Source organism: Kogia breviceps, chromosome X (genome assembly GCF_026419965.1).
Source record: "Kogia breviceps isolate mKogBre1 chromosome X, mKogBre1 haplotype 1, whole genome shotgun sequence".
NCBI classification, from domain to species: Eukaryota; Metazoa; Chordata; class Mammalia; order Artiodactyla; family Physeteridae; genus Kogia; species Kogia breviceps.
In genome coordinates, this window is record NC_081330.1 from 61,163,720 (window position 1) to 61,176,841 (window position 13,122).

Genomic DNA, 13,122 nt, shown 5'->3' on the forward strand with positions numbered 1-13,122 from the left:
TCTAAGAGATTTATAGTGTCTGGCCTTACATTTAGGTCTTTAATCCATTTTGACTTTATTTTCCTGTATGGTGTTAGGGAGGGTTATAATTTCATTCTTTTACATGTAGCTGTACAGTTTACCCAGCACCATTTATTGAAGAGACTGTCTTTTCTCCATTGTATATCCTTGCCTCCTTTGTCATACATTAGTTGACCATAGCTGTGTAGGTTTGTCTCTGGGCTTTTTATCTTGTTCCATTGATCAGTGTTTCTGTTTTTGTGCCAGTACCATTAATCTAGCTTTGTGCCAATCTTGATTAATGTAGCTTTACAGTATAGTCTGAAGTCAGGGAGCCTGATTCCTCCAGCTCCGCTTTTTTCCCTCAAGACTGTTTTGGCTATTCAGGGTCTTCTGTGTCTCCATACAAGTTTTAAGATTTTTTGCTCTAGTTCCATAAAAAAATGCCATTGACAATTTGATAGGAATTTGATAATTTGAACAGGGTTTTTCTAATATTCCATCTAAGGTTGACCTGGGAAGGGATGGTGAAGTCCAGGAGAAACTGAAGGAGGAGGTATGAGATGGGATCCTCAGAAACCAGTATTCATGGACTGGATATATAGGGTGGAGGAAAGTGTTGGAAAAAGGTATAGACACAAGAAGATATTTTGGGATGGGAAGATGGGGTGGGGGGAGAAAAAGCTCTGAAGACCAAACACTTGGTAAGACCTCTCTGGAGCTCAGTTTTCTCATTTGTTAAGATAAGGGGGATGGACTAGATAATATCAAAACTCCTTCGGAGGCTAGCATTCTGGGATTTTTGTTTCACAATGTGATATAGGGCCTTTAGTCCCTGGTAAAGTTGAGTTCCTAGTGTACTTACTGTTAAAAAGCACTCTGATTGGGAGTGCGAAACAAGTGAAAGACTTAAATAATAACTTGCTGGCTGGTCTGTCTGTTGGTAAAAGCCCAATGAATCACACATTGGTTTTGTATTAGTGAAGGAACTGCATTCTCATAGTGTCAAGTGTCTATACATAGTGTTTAATAACTGGAAAGAAAGTATGAGTTTTTGAAGATTCAACTTTCTTTCAGAGAATGGGTTTGATGAGAAGTAATGTCTCTCCCTGTGCAGGCAGTCAAGAAGAGAAAAGGTTCACAAATTTTCAATCTGTTGATGATTTACCACGAGCTATTGAACATAGAAGAAATGCCTTGACCATCATATGAAAGTGGTATCATAGGATAGAAAACCTCATTCTCACTAAACTATATATACATATACATATTTACAGATGTGCAGTAAAACCCTCCTAGCCCTTATAGTAACTTAGCAGAAAAAGGATGTGTTTTCGACATTTATTGATACCTAAGTACAATGTCCTCCACTGAATTCATGAGAAGTAAGCAAAAGTTTAGTAATCTTCAATCCTCTGTTACAACACGGAGGGCAAAGACCTATTGCCTACAGAGATGAGTTGGAAGGTTACTAGAGATCATTCAGCCCAACCCTCTCATTTTAAAATTGACAAGGTGACTTGGCCAGGGTACCACAGTGATTTAGAGGCAAAATCTAGATGCAAAGCAAGTCTCCTGAGTGCCTACAGATGCAGTGTGCCATCATGGTAGAGAGTATGGACTTTAGAACTGCAGACATGGGTTCAAACATCAAAAATACTACTTCCTAGCTATCTGACCTCAAATTAGTTAGTAAACCTTTCTAAGCCTTGTTTTTCTCATTGGTAAAATGGGCGTTAAAATAGCTCCCTTGTGGAGCTCTTGTGAGGATAATAAATATATAAACTCTAATTCACATGTCAAGAAACAGTGTAACATAATGGTCAGGAATTCCCTGGAGGTCCAGTGGCTAGGACTCTGTGCTTTCACTGCCGAGGGCCCAGGTTGGAACCCTGGTCAGGGAACTAAGATCCCACAAGCCGTGAGGTGCAGCCAAAAAAAAAAAAAAAAAAAAAAAAACAGAAAGAGGAAGAAACAGTATAACATAATGTTTAAGGGCAAGTGTTCAAGTACTCTGGAGCTAGATTGTCTTGGTTTGAACTATGACACGACCACTTAATATCTGTGCCTCAGTTTCCTCATTTGTAAAATGTCAATTAAATTAGTATTTCCCTTATAGGTTTGCATGTACAAGTATCTGACATATAGCAATTCAATATAGATGGTAGCTCTTATTATTACCATCATCACCTCCACTTGTTCACCACCTCCTCCACCTCATTTACTGCTTCTTTTATGGTTGTTAAAGTAGACTAGCAAGGGTAGGGTCTCAATAATATCTACTTTCCCCACTGGCACACAGTGTGGCCTGGACGCAATATTGGTAGCATCCCAGGTTTCAGTAAAGTCATTAAACGCATCCATTGGCATACAAACCCTCTATCAGGGAGAGAGAACACTTAAGCCATTAGCACTTTAGTTAGAATAATCAGATTAGCTATTATCAAGGACTTCATTGTCAGGATCTGCAGAGTTTAGTGGGGGTTGGGGAACCCTACAAAGTTTGAAAACTAGGGATGGAAACCAAGGTAGAAATGCATAGGAAGATGTGTTAGACACCTCCATGGGGGTGGGGGGTGGTTATGAAACAAAGGGATGGAATTAAGAAGGGTAGAAGGGTAGAGAGCAAAGCCAGCCCTAAGCAAAACTGTGGATTTGTCAAGTGCCACTTGTACCTTTTACCCCAGCTAATTCTTACTTCTTTTAATACCACCTTCCCTCTGGTCATTTAGCAAACAAATACCCCTAAGGTGTGGGTGGCTTAATGTGTTGCTGTTCCCAGGAGTACAACTGTGTCTAATTTAACAAATCCTCTTCTTAAGGTGTTTTTTTAACAACCAAATACCATCTCAAGATAAATCAGGATACATGAAACTGGAATTATCTGGAAAATCTAGCTAGGGGTAGCAGTAAAAGTAAGAGTGAGTTCTGGTTTCCAGCTTATCTAATTCTAAGGTAGATATGGAAGCTGAGTAGGAGAAGCACCACCAGCAGGGAGTAGAGCACAGGGAAAACCACAAAAGGGGGAGGAGAAACCTCCCTATGGACTCAAGCCAGTTACTTGGGCAGGGATTCTTATCTGGAGTGAGAAACCCTCTGGAATTCCCATGTTCTGTAAGACACCCCTCTACTTCTTTTGCATGAAGTTTCTGACTCCTAGGTAGGTTACTAGTATTAATTTTCTTAATTTTTAGAGGTATCTATGATTCCCATTAAAAAGAAGAAACCTCCCAAATGATATCACTCAGGCATCTGCCTATTGATATGCCTTACCCAGTGATTTAGTATGGGTTGCATACAGAAGTGGAAGGGCCCTGAGTATAACATTTCCTCACCTGATACTTGTGCCAGAAGTCAGCCAAATATTTAACTCAAGGAATCAAAGTGTGAAGAATATCCTTTCCAACTCCTCTAAAGAGAGCTGTGGCCATTTTGAGAAGCACTGTACATTGAGGTCCAAGGTGGCTTGTGTTCAACCATTTCATTGGTTTTCAAGTGACTTACCTTGAAATGGAGTTCTGAACAGAAGAAAATATATCAATGATATTCACGCACACACCCCTCTCCACTATGATGTGTGAGTCACTGGCCTCACATTGCTATTTCCATAGGCACCCCAAGTCTATCTGCTTCTTTCTCATTGCTTTAGTCATTACAACAAAGTGTGACTTCCCCTGAGAGTTGGAAATTGCATTTCCTGCTGTAACTGACATACTTGTCAGATGGATTGAAGTCTTTCACTGTCCTAACTCAGGCCAGATAAACAATAAACTAAGTCAGTGGAATGGATATACCAACAAATAAATTTTGAGACTATGAAGAAGTGTTAATATCTGTTATCATGTCACCACTCTTCCAAATGAGTTTTGTTTTACATCTGAACTGTGGACACAAAATGTTACCTGCCATTTTGGTAAACAAAGGATGTTGTGGCCATAAAGCCATCAGCCACTGCAGCAGCCCCCAACAGTGTACCCTGAGGGGAATTCAGAATGTAGAAAAATAAGATTCTGGTCCTAGATACTTAAGATGCATATCAAAGGAATAATTTCAGTGAGCCCATACTCTCGCATCTTCCCATACATAGAACAGCACTAAAATCATTAACTTGAGAGGTCTGTTTTTTGTTATTAGCAGTAATCTTTTGACGTTCGACTACACTTTATTTTTCCCAGCAAAAAACGGAAATAAATAAATAAATAAATTGTGTGTGTATATATATAGTATCCTCCATTACCTCTTTAGAATAGTTTCTCAGAGATATCTGAGTAGCTGTGTCCCAGGCTACGGTCCTCAGTAATGCCCCAAATAAAACATGATTCTCAACTTTTAGATTGTGCATTTTTTTTCAGTCAACAGAACTATGAACCAAAGTCAGCAAAACACCTTTTCTCTCCACAAATCTATCTCTGATCTAGTCTGTGGTGTCAAAGGAAATTTGCCATTGGAAAGTCAAAATAAAATTAAGGGACTCTAAATCCACTTATGCTTCTTCTGATTTTAAGATCTGTACTAATAAGAAGAAGGAGGATCCTTTACGGTGTGATTTAAGGGTACGGTGAGAAAGCACAATTATTCCCAAAATGTCTTCCTCAATTAAACTACTAATGCTCCAATATCTGTTTATTCATTCAATAAAACAGTGTCTACCATGTGCCAGGCAAATTCTCAGGAACATGAAAAAAGTGGAAGGCATCTTCAAATAGGGAAAGGGACATATAAAAAAGCACTTGGAAGCTGACCTGTGGGTAATGGGGGAGGGGAGTGAAAAAGGGATACGGCCAAGAGAAGGAAAAGTTCAGAAAGTAGAGAGCAACAGATTTTCCAGATTTCTCAAGTGTGGTCCCAATGGCAATATGTTTATATGTCTCATTAACTGCTGCAGTTAGCTAGTTCAGTTGGTGATCATAGCTCTTGACCAGCTAGTACCCTTCTTAGTTATGGGAGAAAATTATTCTGAAAAAAAATAACATTTTACATTTAGGTTATCTTTCTTTTTTTCTTTTCTTTTTTCTCTCCTTTAACATCTTTATTGGAGTATAATTGCTTTACAATGGTGTGTTAGTTTCTGCTTTATAACAAAGTGAATCAGTTATACATATACATAGGTTCCCAGATATATTCCCTCTTGCGTCTCCCTCCCTCCCACACTCCCTATCACACCACTCTAGGTGGACACAAAGCACCAAGCTGATCTCCCTGTGCTATGTGACTGCTCCCTATTAGCTACCTATTTTATGTCTGGTAGTGTATATATGTCCATGTCACTCTCTCACATTGTCACAGCTTACAATTCCCCCTCCCCATATCCTCAAGTCCATTCTCTACTAGGTCTGTGTCTTTATTCCCATCTTGACCCTAGGTTCTTCATGACCTTTTTTTTTTTTCTTTCATCTTAGATTCCATATATATGTGTTAGCATACAGTAGTTGTTTTTCTCTTTCTGACTTACTTCACTCTGTATGACAGACTCTAGGTCCCTCCAACTCACTACAAATAATTCAATTTCGTTTCCATTTATGGCTGAGTAATATTCCATTGTATGCAAGTGCCAAGTCTTCTTTATCCATTCAAATGTTGATGGACCCTTAGGTTGCTTTTTTGTCCTGGCTATTTTAAATAGAGCTGCAAAGAACATTTTGGTCCAACAATTTTTGAATTATGGTTTTCTCAGGGTATATGCCCAGTAGTGGGATTGCTGGGTCATATGGTAGTCCTATTTTTAGTTTTTTTAAGGAACCTCTATACTGTTCTCCATAGTGGCTGTATTAATCTACATTCCCACCAACACTGCAAGAGGGTTCCCTTTTCTCCACACCCTCTCCAGCATTTATTGTTTGTAGAATTTTTTTAACATCTATATTGGAGTATAATTGCTTTACAATGGTGTGTTAGTTTCTGATTTATAACAAAGTGAATCAGTTATACATATACATATGTTCCCAGATATCTTCTCTCTTGCATCTCCCTCCCTCCCACTCTCCCTATCCTATCCCTCTAAGTGATCACAAGAACCCAACTGATCTCCCTGTGCTATGCAGCTGCTTCCCACTAGCTATCTATTTTACGTTTGGTAGTGTATATATGCCTATGCCACTCTCTCACTTTGTCACAGCTTACCATTCAACCTCCCCATATCCTCAAGTCCATTCTCTACTAGGTCTGTGTCTTTATTCCCATCTTACCCCTAGGATCTTCATGACTTTTTTTTTTCTTTCTTAGATTCCATATATATGTATTAGCATACAGTATTTGTTTTTCTCTTTCTGACTTACTTCACTCTGTATGACAGATTCTAGGTCCATCCACCTCACTACAAATAACTCAATTTTGTTTCTTTTTATGGCTGAGTAATATTCCATTGTATATATGCAGCACATCTTCTTTATCCATTCATCTGATGATGGACATTTAGGTTGCTTCCATCTCCTGGCTATTGTAAAAAGAGCTGCAATGAACATTTTGGTACATGACTCTTTTTGAATTATGGTTTTCTCAGAGTATATGCCCAGTAATGGGATTGCTGGGTCATATGGTAGTTCCATATGTAGCTTTCTAAAGAATATCCATACTGTTCTCCATAGTGGCTGTATCAATTTACATTCCCACCAGCAGTGCAAGAGTGTTTCCTTTTCTCCACACCCTTTCGAGCATTTATTGTTTCTAGATGTTTTGATGATGACCATTCTGACCAGTGTGAGACGATATCTCATTATAGTTTGATTTGCATTTCTCTAATGATTAATGATGTTGAGCATTCTTTCATATATTTGTTGGCAATCTGTATATCTTCTTTGGAGAAATGTCTATTTAGGTCTTCTTCCCATTTTTGGATTGGGTTGTTTGTTTTTTTCTTATTGTGCTGCATGGACTGCTTGTAAATTTTGGATATTAATCCATTGTCAGTTGCTTCATTTGCAAATATTTTCTCCCATTCTGAGGTTTGTCTTTGGGTCTTGTTTATGGTTTCCTTTGCTGTGTAAAAGCTTTTAAGTTTCATTATGTCCCATTTGTTTATTTTTGTTTTTATATCCATTTCTCTAGGAGGTGGGTCAAAAAGGAGCTTGCTGTGATTTATGTCATACAGTGTGCTGCCTATGTTTTCCTCTAAGAGTTTGATAGTCGCTGGCCTTAAATTTAGGTCTTTAATCCATTTGGGGATTTTTCTCTATGCTGGTAGGGAGTGTTCTAATCTCATAGTTTTACATGTACCTGTCCAGTTTTCTCAGCACCACTTATTGAAGAGTTTGTCTTTTCTCCAGTGTATATTCTTGCCTCCTTTTTCAAAGATAAGGTGACCATATGTGTGTGAGTTTATCTCTGTGCTGTCTATCCTGTTCCATTGATCAATATTTCTGTTTTTGTGCCAGTACTATACTGTCTTGATTACTGTAGCTTTGTAATATAGTGTGAAGTCAGGGAGCCTGATTTCTCCAGCTCTGTTTTTCTTTCTCAAGATTGCTTTGGCTATTTGGGGTGTTTTGTGTTTTCATACAAATTGTGAATTTTTTTGTTCTTGTTCTGTGAAGTATGCCAGTGGTAGTTTGATAGGGCTTGCATTGAATCTGCAAATTGCTTTGGGTAGTAGAGTCATTTTCAAAATGTCAATTCTTCCAATCCAAGAACATGGTATATATCTCCATCTATTTGTATCATCTTTACTTTCTTTCATCAGTGTCTTATAATTTTCTGAATACAGGACATTTGTCTCCTTAGGTAGATTTATTCCCAGATGTATTATTCTTTGTGTTGCAATGGTAAATGGCAGTGTTTTCTGAATTTCACTTTCAGATTTTTCATCATTAGTGTATAGGAATGCTAGAGATTTCTGTGCATCAATTTTTTTTCAGCTACTTTACCAAATTCATTGATTAGCTCTAGTAGTTTTCTGGTAGCATCTTTAGGATTCTCTATGTATAGTATCATGTCACCTGCAAACAGTGACAGGCTGATTTCTTCTTTTCTGATTGGGATTCCTTATATTTCCTTTTCTTCTCTGATTGCTGTAGCTAAAATTTCCAAAACTATGTTGAGTAATAGTGGTGAGAGTGGACCACCTTGTCTTGTTCCTGATCTTAGTGGAAATGGTTTCAGTTTTTCACCATTGAGGATGATGTTGTCTGTGGGTTTGTCATATACGGCCTTTATTATTTTGTGGAAAGTTCCCTGTATTCCTACTTTCTGGAGGATTTTTATAATAAATGGGTGTTAAATTATGTCAAAAGCTTTCTGTGCGTCTATTGAGATGATAATATGGTTTTTCACCCTTAATTTGTTACTATGGTGTATCACATTAATTGATTTGTGTATACTGAAGAATTCTTGTGTTCCTTGGATAAACCCCACTTTATCATGGTGTATGATCCTTTTAATGTACTCTTGGATTCATTTTGCTAGTATTTTGAAGAGGATATTTGCATCTTTGCTCATCAGTGATACTGTCCTCCCATTTTCTTTCTTTGTGACATCTTTGTCTGGTTTTGGTATCAGCGTGATGGTGGCCTCATAGAATGAGTTTGGGAGTGTTCCTCCCTCTGCTATCTTTTGGAAGAGTTTGAGAAGGATAGGTGTTAGCTTTTCTCTAAATGTTTGATAGAATTCCCCTGTGGACCCATCTGGTCCTGGGCTTTTGTATGTTGGAAGATTTTAATCACAGTTTCAATTTCAGTGCTTGTGATTGGTCTGTTCATATTTTCTATTTCTTCCTGGTTCAGTCTTGGCAGGTTGTGTATTTCTAAGAATTTGTCAATTTCTTCCAGGTTGTCCATTTTGTTGGCATAGAGTTGCTTGTAGTAATTTCTCATGATCCTTTGTATTTCCGCACTGTCAGTTGTTAATTGTTCTTTTTCATTTCTAATTCCATTTATTTGAGTCTTCTCTCTTTTTTTCTTGATGAGTCTGGGTAATGGTTTATCAATTTTGTTTATCTTCTCAAAGACCCAGCTTTTAGTTTTATTGATCTTTGCTATGGTTTCCTTCATTTCTTTTTCATTTATTTCTGATTTAATCTTTATGATTTCTTTCCTTCTGCTAACTTTGGGGATTTTTTGTACTTTCTGTAATTGCTTTAGGTATAAGGTTAGGTTGTTGATTTGAGAGGTTTCTTGTTCCTTAAGGTAAGATTGTATTGCTATAAAGTTCCCTCTTAGAACTGCTTTTGCTTCATCCCTTAGGTTTTGGGTCATTGTGTTTTCATTGTCATTTGTTTCTAGGTATTTTTTGATTTCTTCTTTGATTTCTTCAGTGATTTCTTGGTTATTAAGTAGTGTATTATTTAGCCACCATGTGCTTGTATTTTTTACAGATATTTTCCTGTAATTGATGTCTAGTCTCATAGCATTGTAGTCAGAAGAGATATTTGATATGATTTCAATTTTCTTAAATTTACCAAGGATTGATTTGTAACCCAAGATATGATCTATCCTGGAGAATGTTCTATGAGCACTTGAGATGATTGTGTATTCTGTTGTTTTTGGATGGAATGTCTTATAAATATCAATTAAGCCCACCTTGTTTAATGTATCATTTAAAGGTTTTGTTTCCTTATTATTTTCATTTTGGATGATCTATCCATTTGTGAAAGTGGGGTGTTAAAGTCCCCTACTCTGACTGTGTTACTGTCGATTTCCCCTTTTATGTCTGTTAGTAAGTGCCTTATGTATTGAGGTGCTCCTATGTTGGGTGTATAGAAATTTACAATTATTATATCTTAATCTTGGATCAATCCCTTGATCATTATGTAGTGTCCTTCTTTGTCTCTTGTAATCGACTTTATTTTAAAGTCTATTTTGTCTGATATGAGTATTGCTACACGTGGTTTCTTTTGATTTCCATTTGTATGGAATATCTTTTTCCATCCCCTCACTTTTAGTCGGTATGTGTCCCTAGGTCTTAAGTGGGTCTCATGTAGGTAGCATATATACACATCTTGTTTTTGTATCCATTCAGCCAGTCTATGTCTTTTGGTTGGAGCATTTAATCAATTTACATTGAAGGTAATTATCTATATATTTGTTCCTATTCCCATTTTCTTAATTGCTTTGGGTTTGTTATTGTAGGTCTTTCACTTCTCTTGTGTTTCTTGCTTAGAGAAGTTCCTTTAGCATTTGCTGTAAAGCTGGTTTGGTGGTGCTGAACTCTCTCAGCTTTGGCTTTCTGTAAAGATTTTAATTTCTCCATCAAATCTGAATGAGGTCCTTGCTGGGTAGAGTATTCTTGGTTGTAGGTTGTTCTCCTTCATCACTTCAAATATGTCCTGCCACTCCCTTCTGGCTTGCAGAGTTTCTGCTGAAAGATCAGCTGTTAACATGATGGGGATTCCCTTGTGTGTTATTTGTTGTTTATCCCTTGCTGCTTTTAATATTTTTCTTTGTATTTAATTTTTGATAGTTTGATTAATATGTCTTGGTGTGTTTCTCCTTTGATTTATCCTATTTGGGACTGTCTGTGCTTCCTGGAATTGATTAACTATTTCCTTTCCCATATTAGGGAAGTTTACAACTATAATCTCTTCAAATATTTTCTCAGTCCCTTTCTTTTTCTCTTCTTCTGGGACCCCTATAGTTTGAATGTTGGTGTGTTTAATGTTGTCCCAGATGTCTCTGATACTGTCCTCAGTTCTTTTAATTCTTATTTCTTTATTATGCTCTGCAGTAGTTATTTCCACTATTTATCTTCCAGGTCACTTATCCGTCCTTCTGCCTCAGTTATTGTGCTATTGATCCCTTCTTGAGAATTTTAAATTTCATTTATTTTGTTCTTCTTTTTTTTTTTTTTTTTTGCTCTCTAGTTCTTCTAGGTCCTTGTTAAATGTTTCTTGTATTTTCTTCATTTTTTTCCAAGATTTTGGATAATGTGTACTATCATTTGTCTGAATTCTTTTTCAGGTAGACTGCCTATTTCCTCTTCATTTGTTAGGTCTGGTGGGTTTTTTCCTTGCCCCTTCATTTGTTGTGTGTTTCTCTGTCTTCTCATTTTGCTTAACTTGCTGTGTTTGGGGTTTTCTTTTCGCAGGCAGCAGTTTCATAATTTCCTTTTTTTGGGGTATCTGTCTGCAGTGGCTAAGGTTGGTTCAGTGGGTTGTGTAGGCTTCCTGGTGGAGGGCACTAGTGCCTGAGTTCTGGTGGATTAGGCTGGATCTTGTCTTTCTGGTGGGCAGGTCTACATCTGGTGGTGTGTTTTGGGGTGTCTGTGGTCTTATTATGTCTTTAGGCATCCTCTCTGCTAATGGGTTGGGTTGTGTTCCTGTCTTGCTAGTTGTTTGGCATAGGGTGTCCAGCACTTTAGCTTGCTGGTTGTTCAGTGAAAATGGGTCTTGGAATCGAGATGGAGATCTCTGGGATATTTTTGCTGTTTGATTTTCTATGGAGCTGTGAGGTCTCTTGTGGACCAGTGTCCTGAAGTTGGCTCTCCTACCTCAGAAGCACAGCTCTGATGCCTGGCTGGAGCATCATGAGCCTTTCATCCACATGGCTCAGAATAAAAGGGAGAAAAAATAGAATGAAAGAAAGAAAGAAGATAAAATAAAGTAAAATAAAATAAATTTATTAAAATAAAAAATAATTATTAAGAAAATAATTTTTAAAGTAAAAAAAAAAACCCAAAAAACCAAAAATGGATCAATAGAACCCTAGGATAAATGGTAAAACAAAGCTATACAGACAAAATCACATACAGAAGCATACACATACACACTCACAAAAAAGAGAAAAAGGGGGAAAAATAAATCTTTGCTCCCAAAGTCCACTTCCTCAAATTGGAATGATTCGTTGTCTATTCAGGTATTCCACAGATGCAGGGTACATCAAGCTGATTGTTGAGATTTAATCCTCTGCTCCTTAAGCTGCTGGGAGAAATTTCCCTTTTTCTTCTTTGTTTGCACAGCCTCTGGTGTTCAGCTTTGGATCTGGACCTGCCTCTGTGTGTAGGTCACCTGAGGGCATCTTTTCTTCACTCAGACAGAACGAGGTTAAAGGAGCAGCTGATTCACGGACTCTGCCTCACTCGGGCCTGTGGGAGGGAGGGGTATGGATGTGGGGCGAGCCTGCAGTGGCAGAGGCCAGCATGACGTTGTACCAGCCTGAGGCACACCGTGCATTCTCCCGGGGAAGTTTTCCCTATTTCACGGGACCCTGGCAGTGGCAGGCTGCATAGGCTCTTGGGAAGGGAGGTGTGGATAGTGACCTGTGCTCACACACAGGCTTCTTGGTGGTGGCAGCAGCAGCCTTAGCATCTCATGCCCATCTCTGGAGCTCCTTTAAGAAGTGCTCTTAATCCCCTCTTTCACGCACCAGGAAACAGAGGGAAGAAAAAGTCTCTTGGCTCTTCAGCAGGTCCAAACTATTTTCCCTGGACTCCCTCCCAGCTAGCTCTGGTGCACTAGACCCCTTCAGGCTGTGTTCATGCAGCCAACCCCAGTCCTCTCCCTGTGATCCAACTGAATCCCGAACCTCAGCTCCCAGCCCCTGCCCACCTCGGCAGGTGAGCAGACAAGCTTCTTGTGCTGGTGAGTGCTGGTTGGCACTGATCCTCTGTGCAGGAATGTCTCCGCTTTGCCCCCTGCACCCCTGTTGCTGTGCCCTCCTCCATGGCTCTGAAGTTTTCCCCCTCTGCCACCCACAGTCTCTGCCTGTGAAGGGGCTTCCTAGTGTGTGGACACCTTTCCTCCTTCACAGCTCCCTTCCACAGGTGCACGTCCCTTTCCTATTCTTTTGTCTCTGTTTTTTCCTTTTTCTTTTGCCCTACCCATGTATGTGGGGAGTTTCTTGACTTTTGGTAGGTCTGAGGTCTTCTGCCAGCATTCTGTAGGTGTTCTATAGGATCTGTTCCACATGTGAATGTATTTCTGATGTATTTGTGGAGAGGAAAGTGATCTCCGTGTCTTACTCTTCTGCCATCTTAAAGCTTCTCTAGGTTTTCTTTCTTTACTTGTAGGGTTTTGGAATGATTGTTGAACAGGCAATTTATTAATTTATCTAATTTAAGGTAAATTAAACTTAATTCAGTAATTAAATTATCACCCATGTTGTTAGCATATAACTGATTCAGCACTCTTGTTTTGAACATGAGACAGCAGGTAAGTATTTTGGCATAGCTTATCAATGTTTTTCTCTAAGTTTTGTT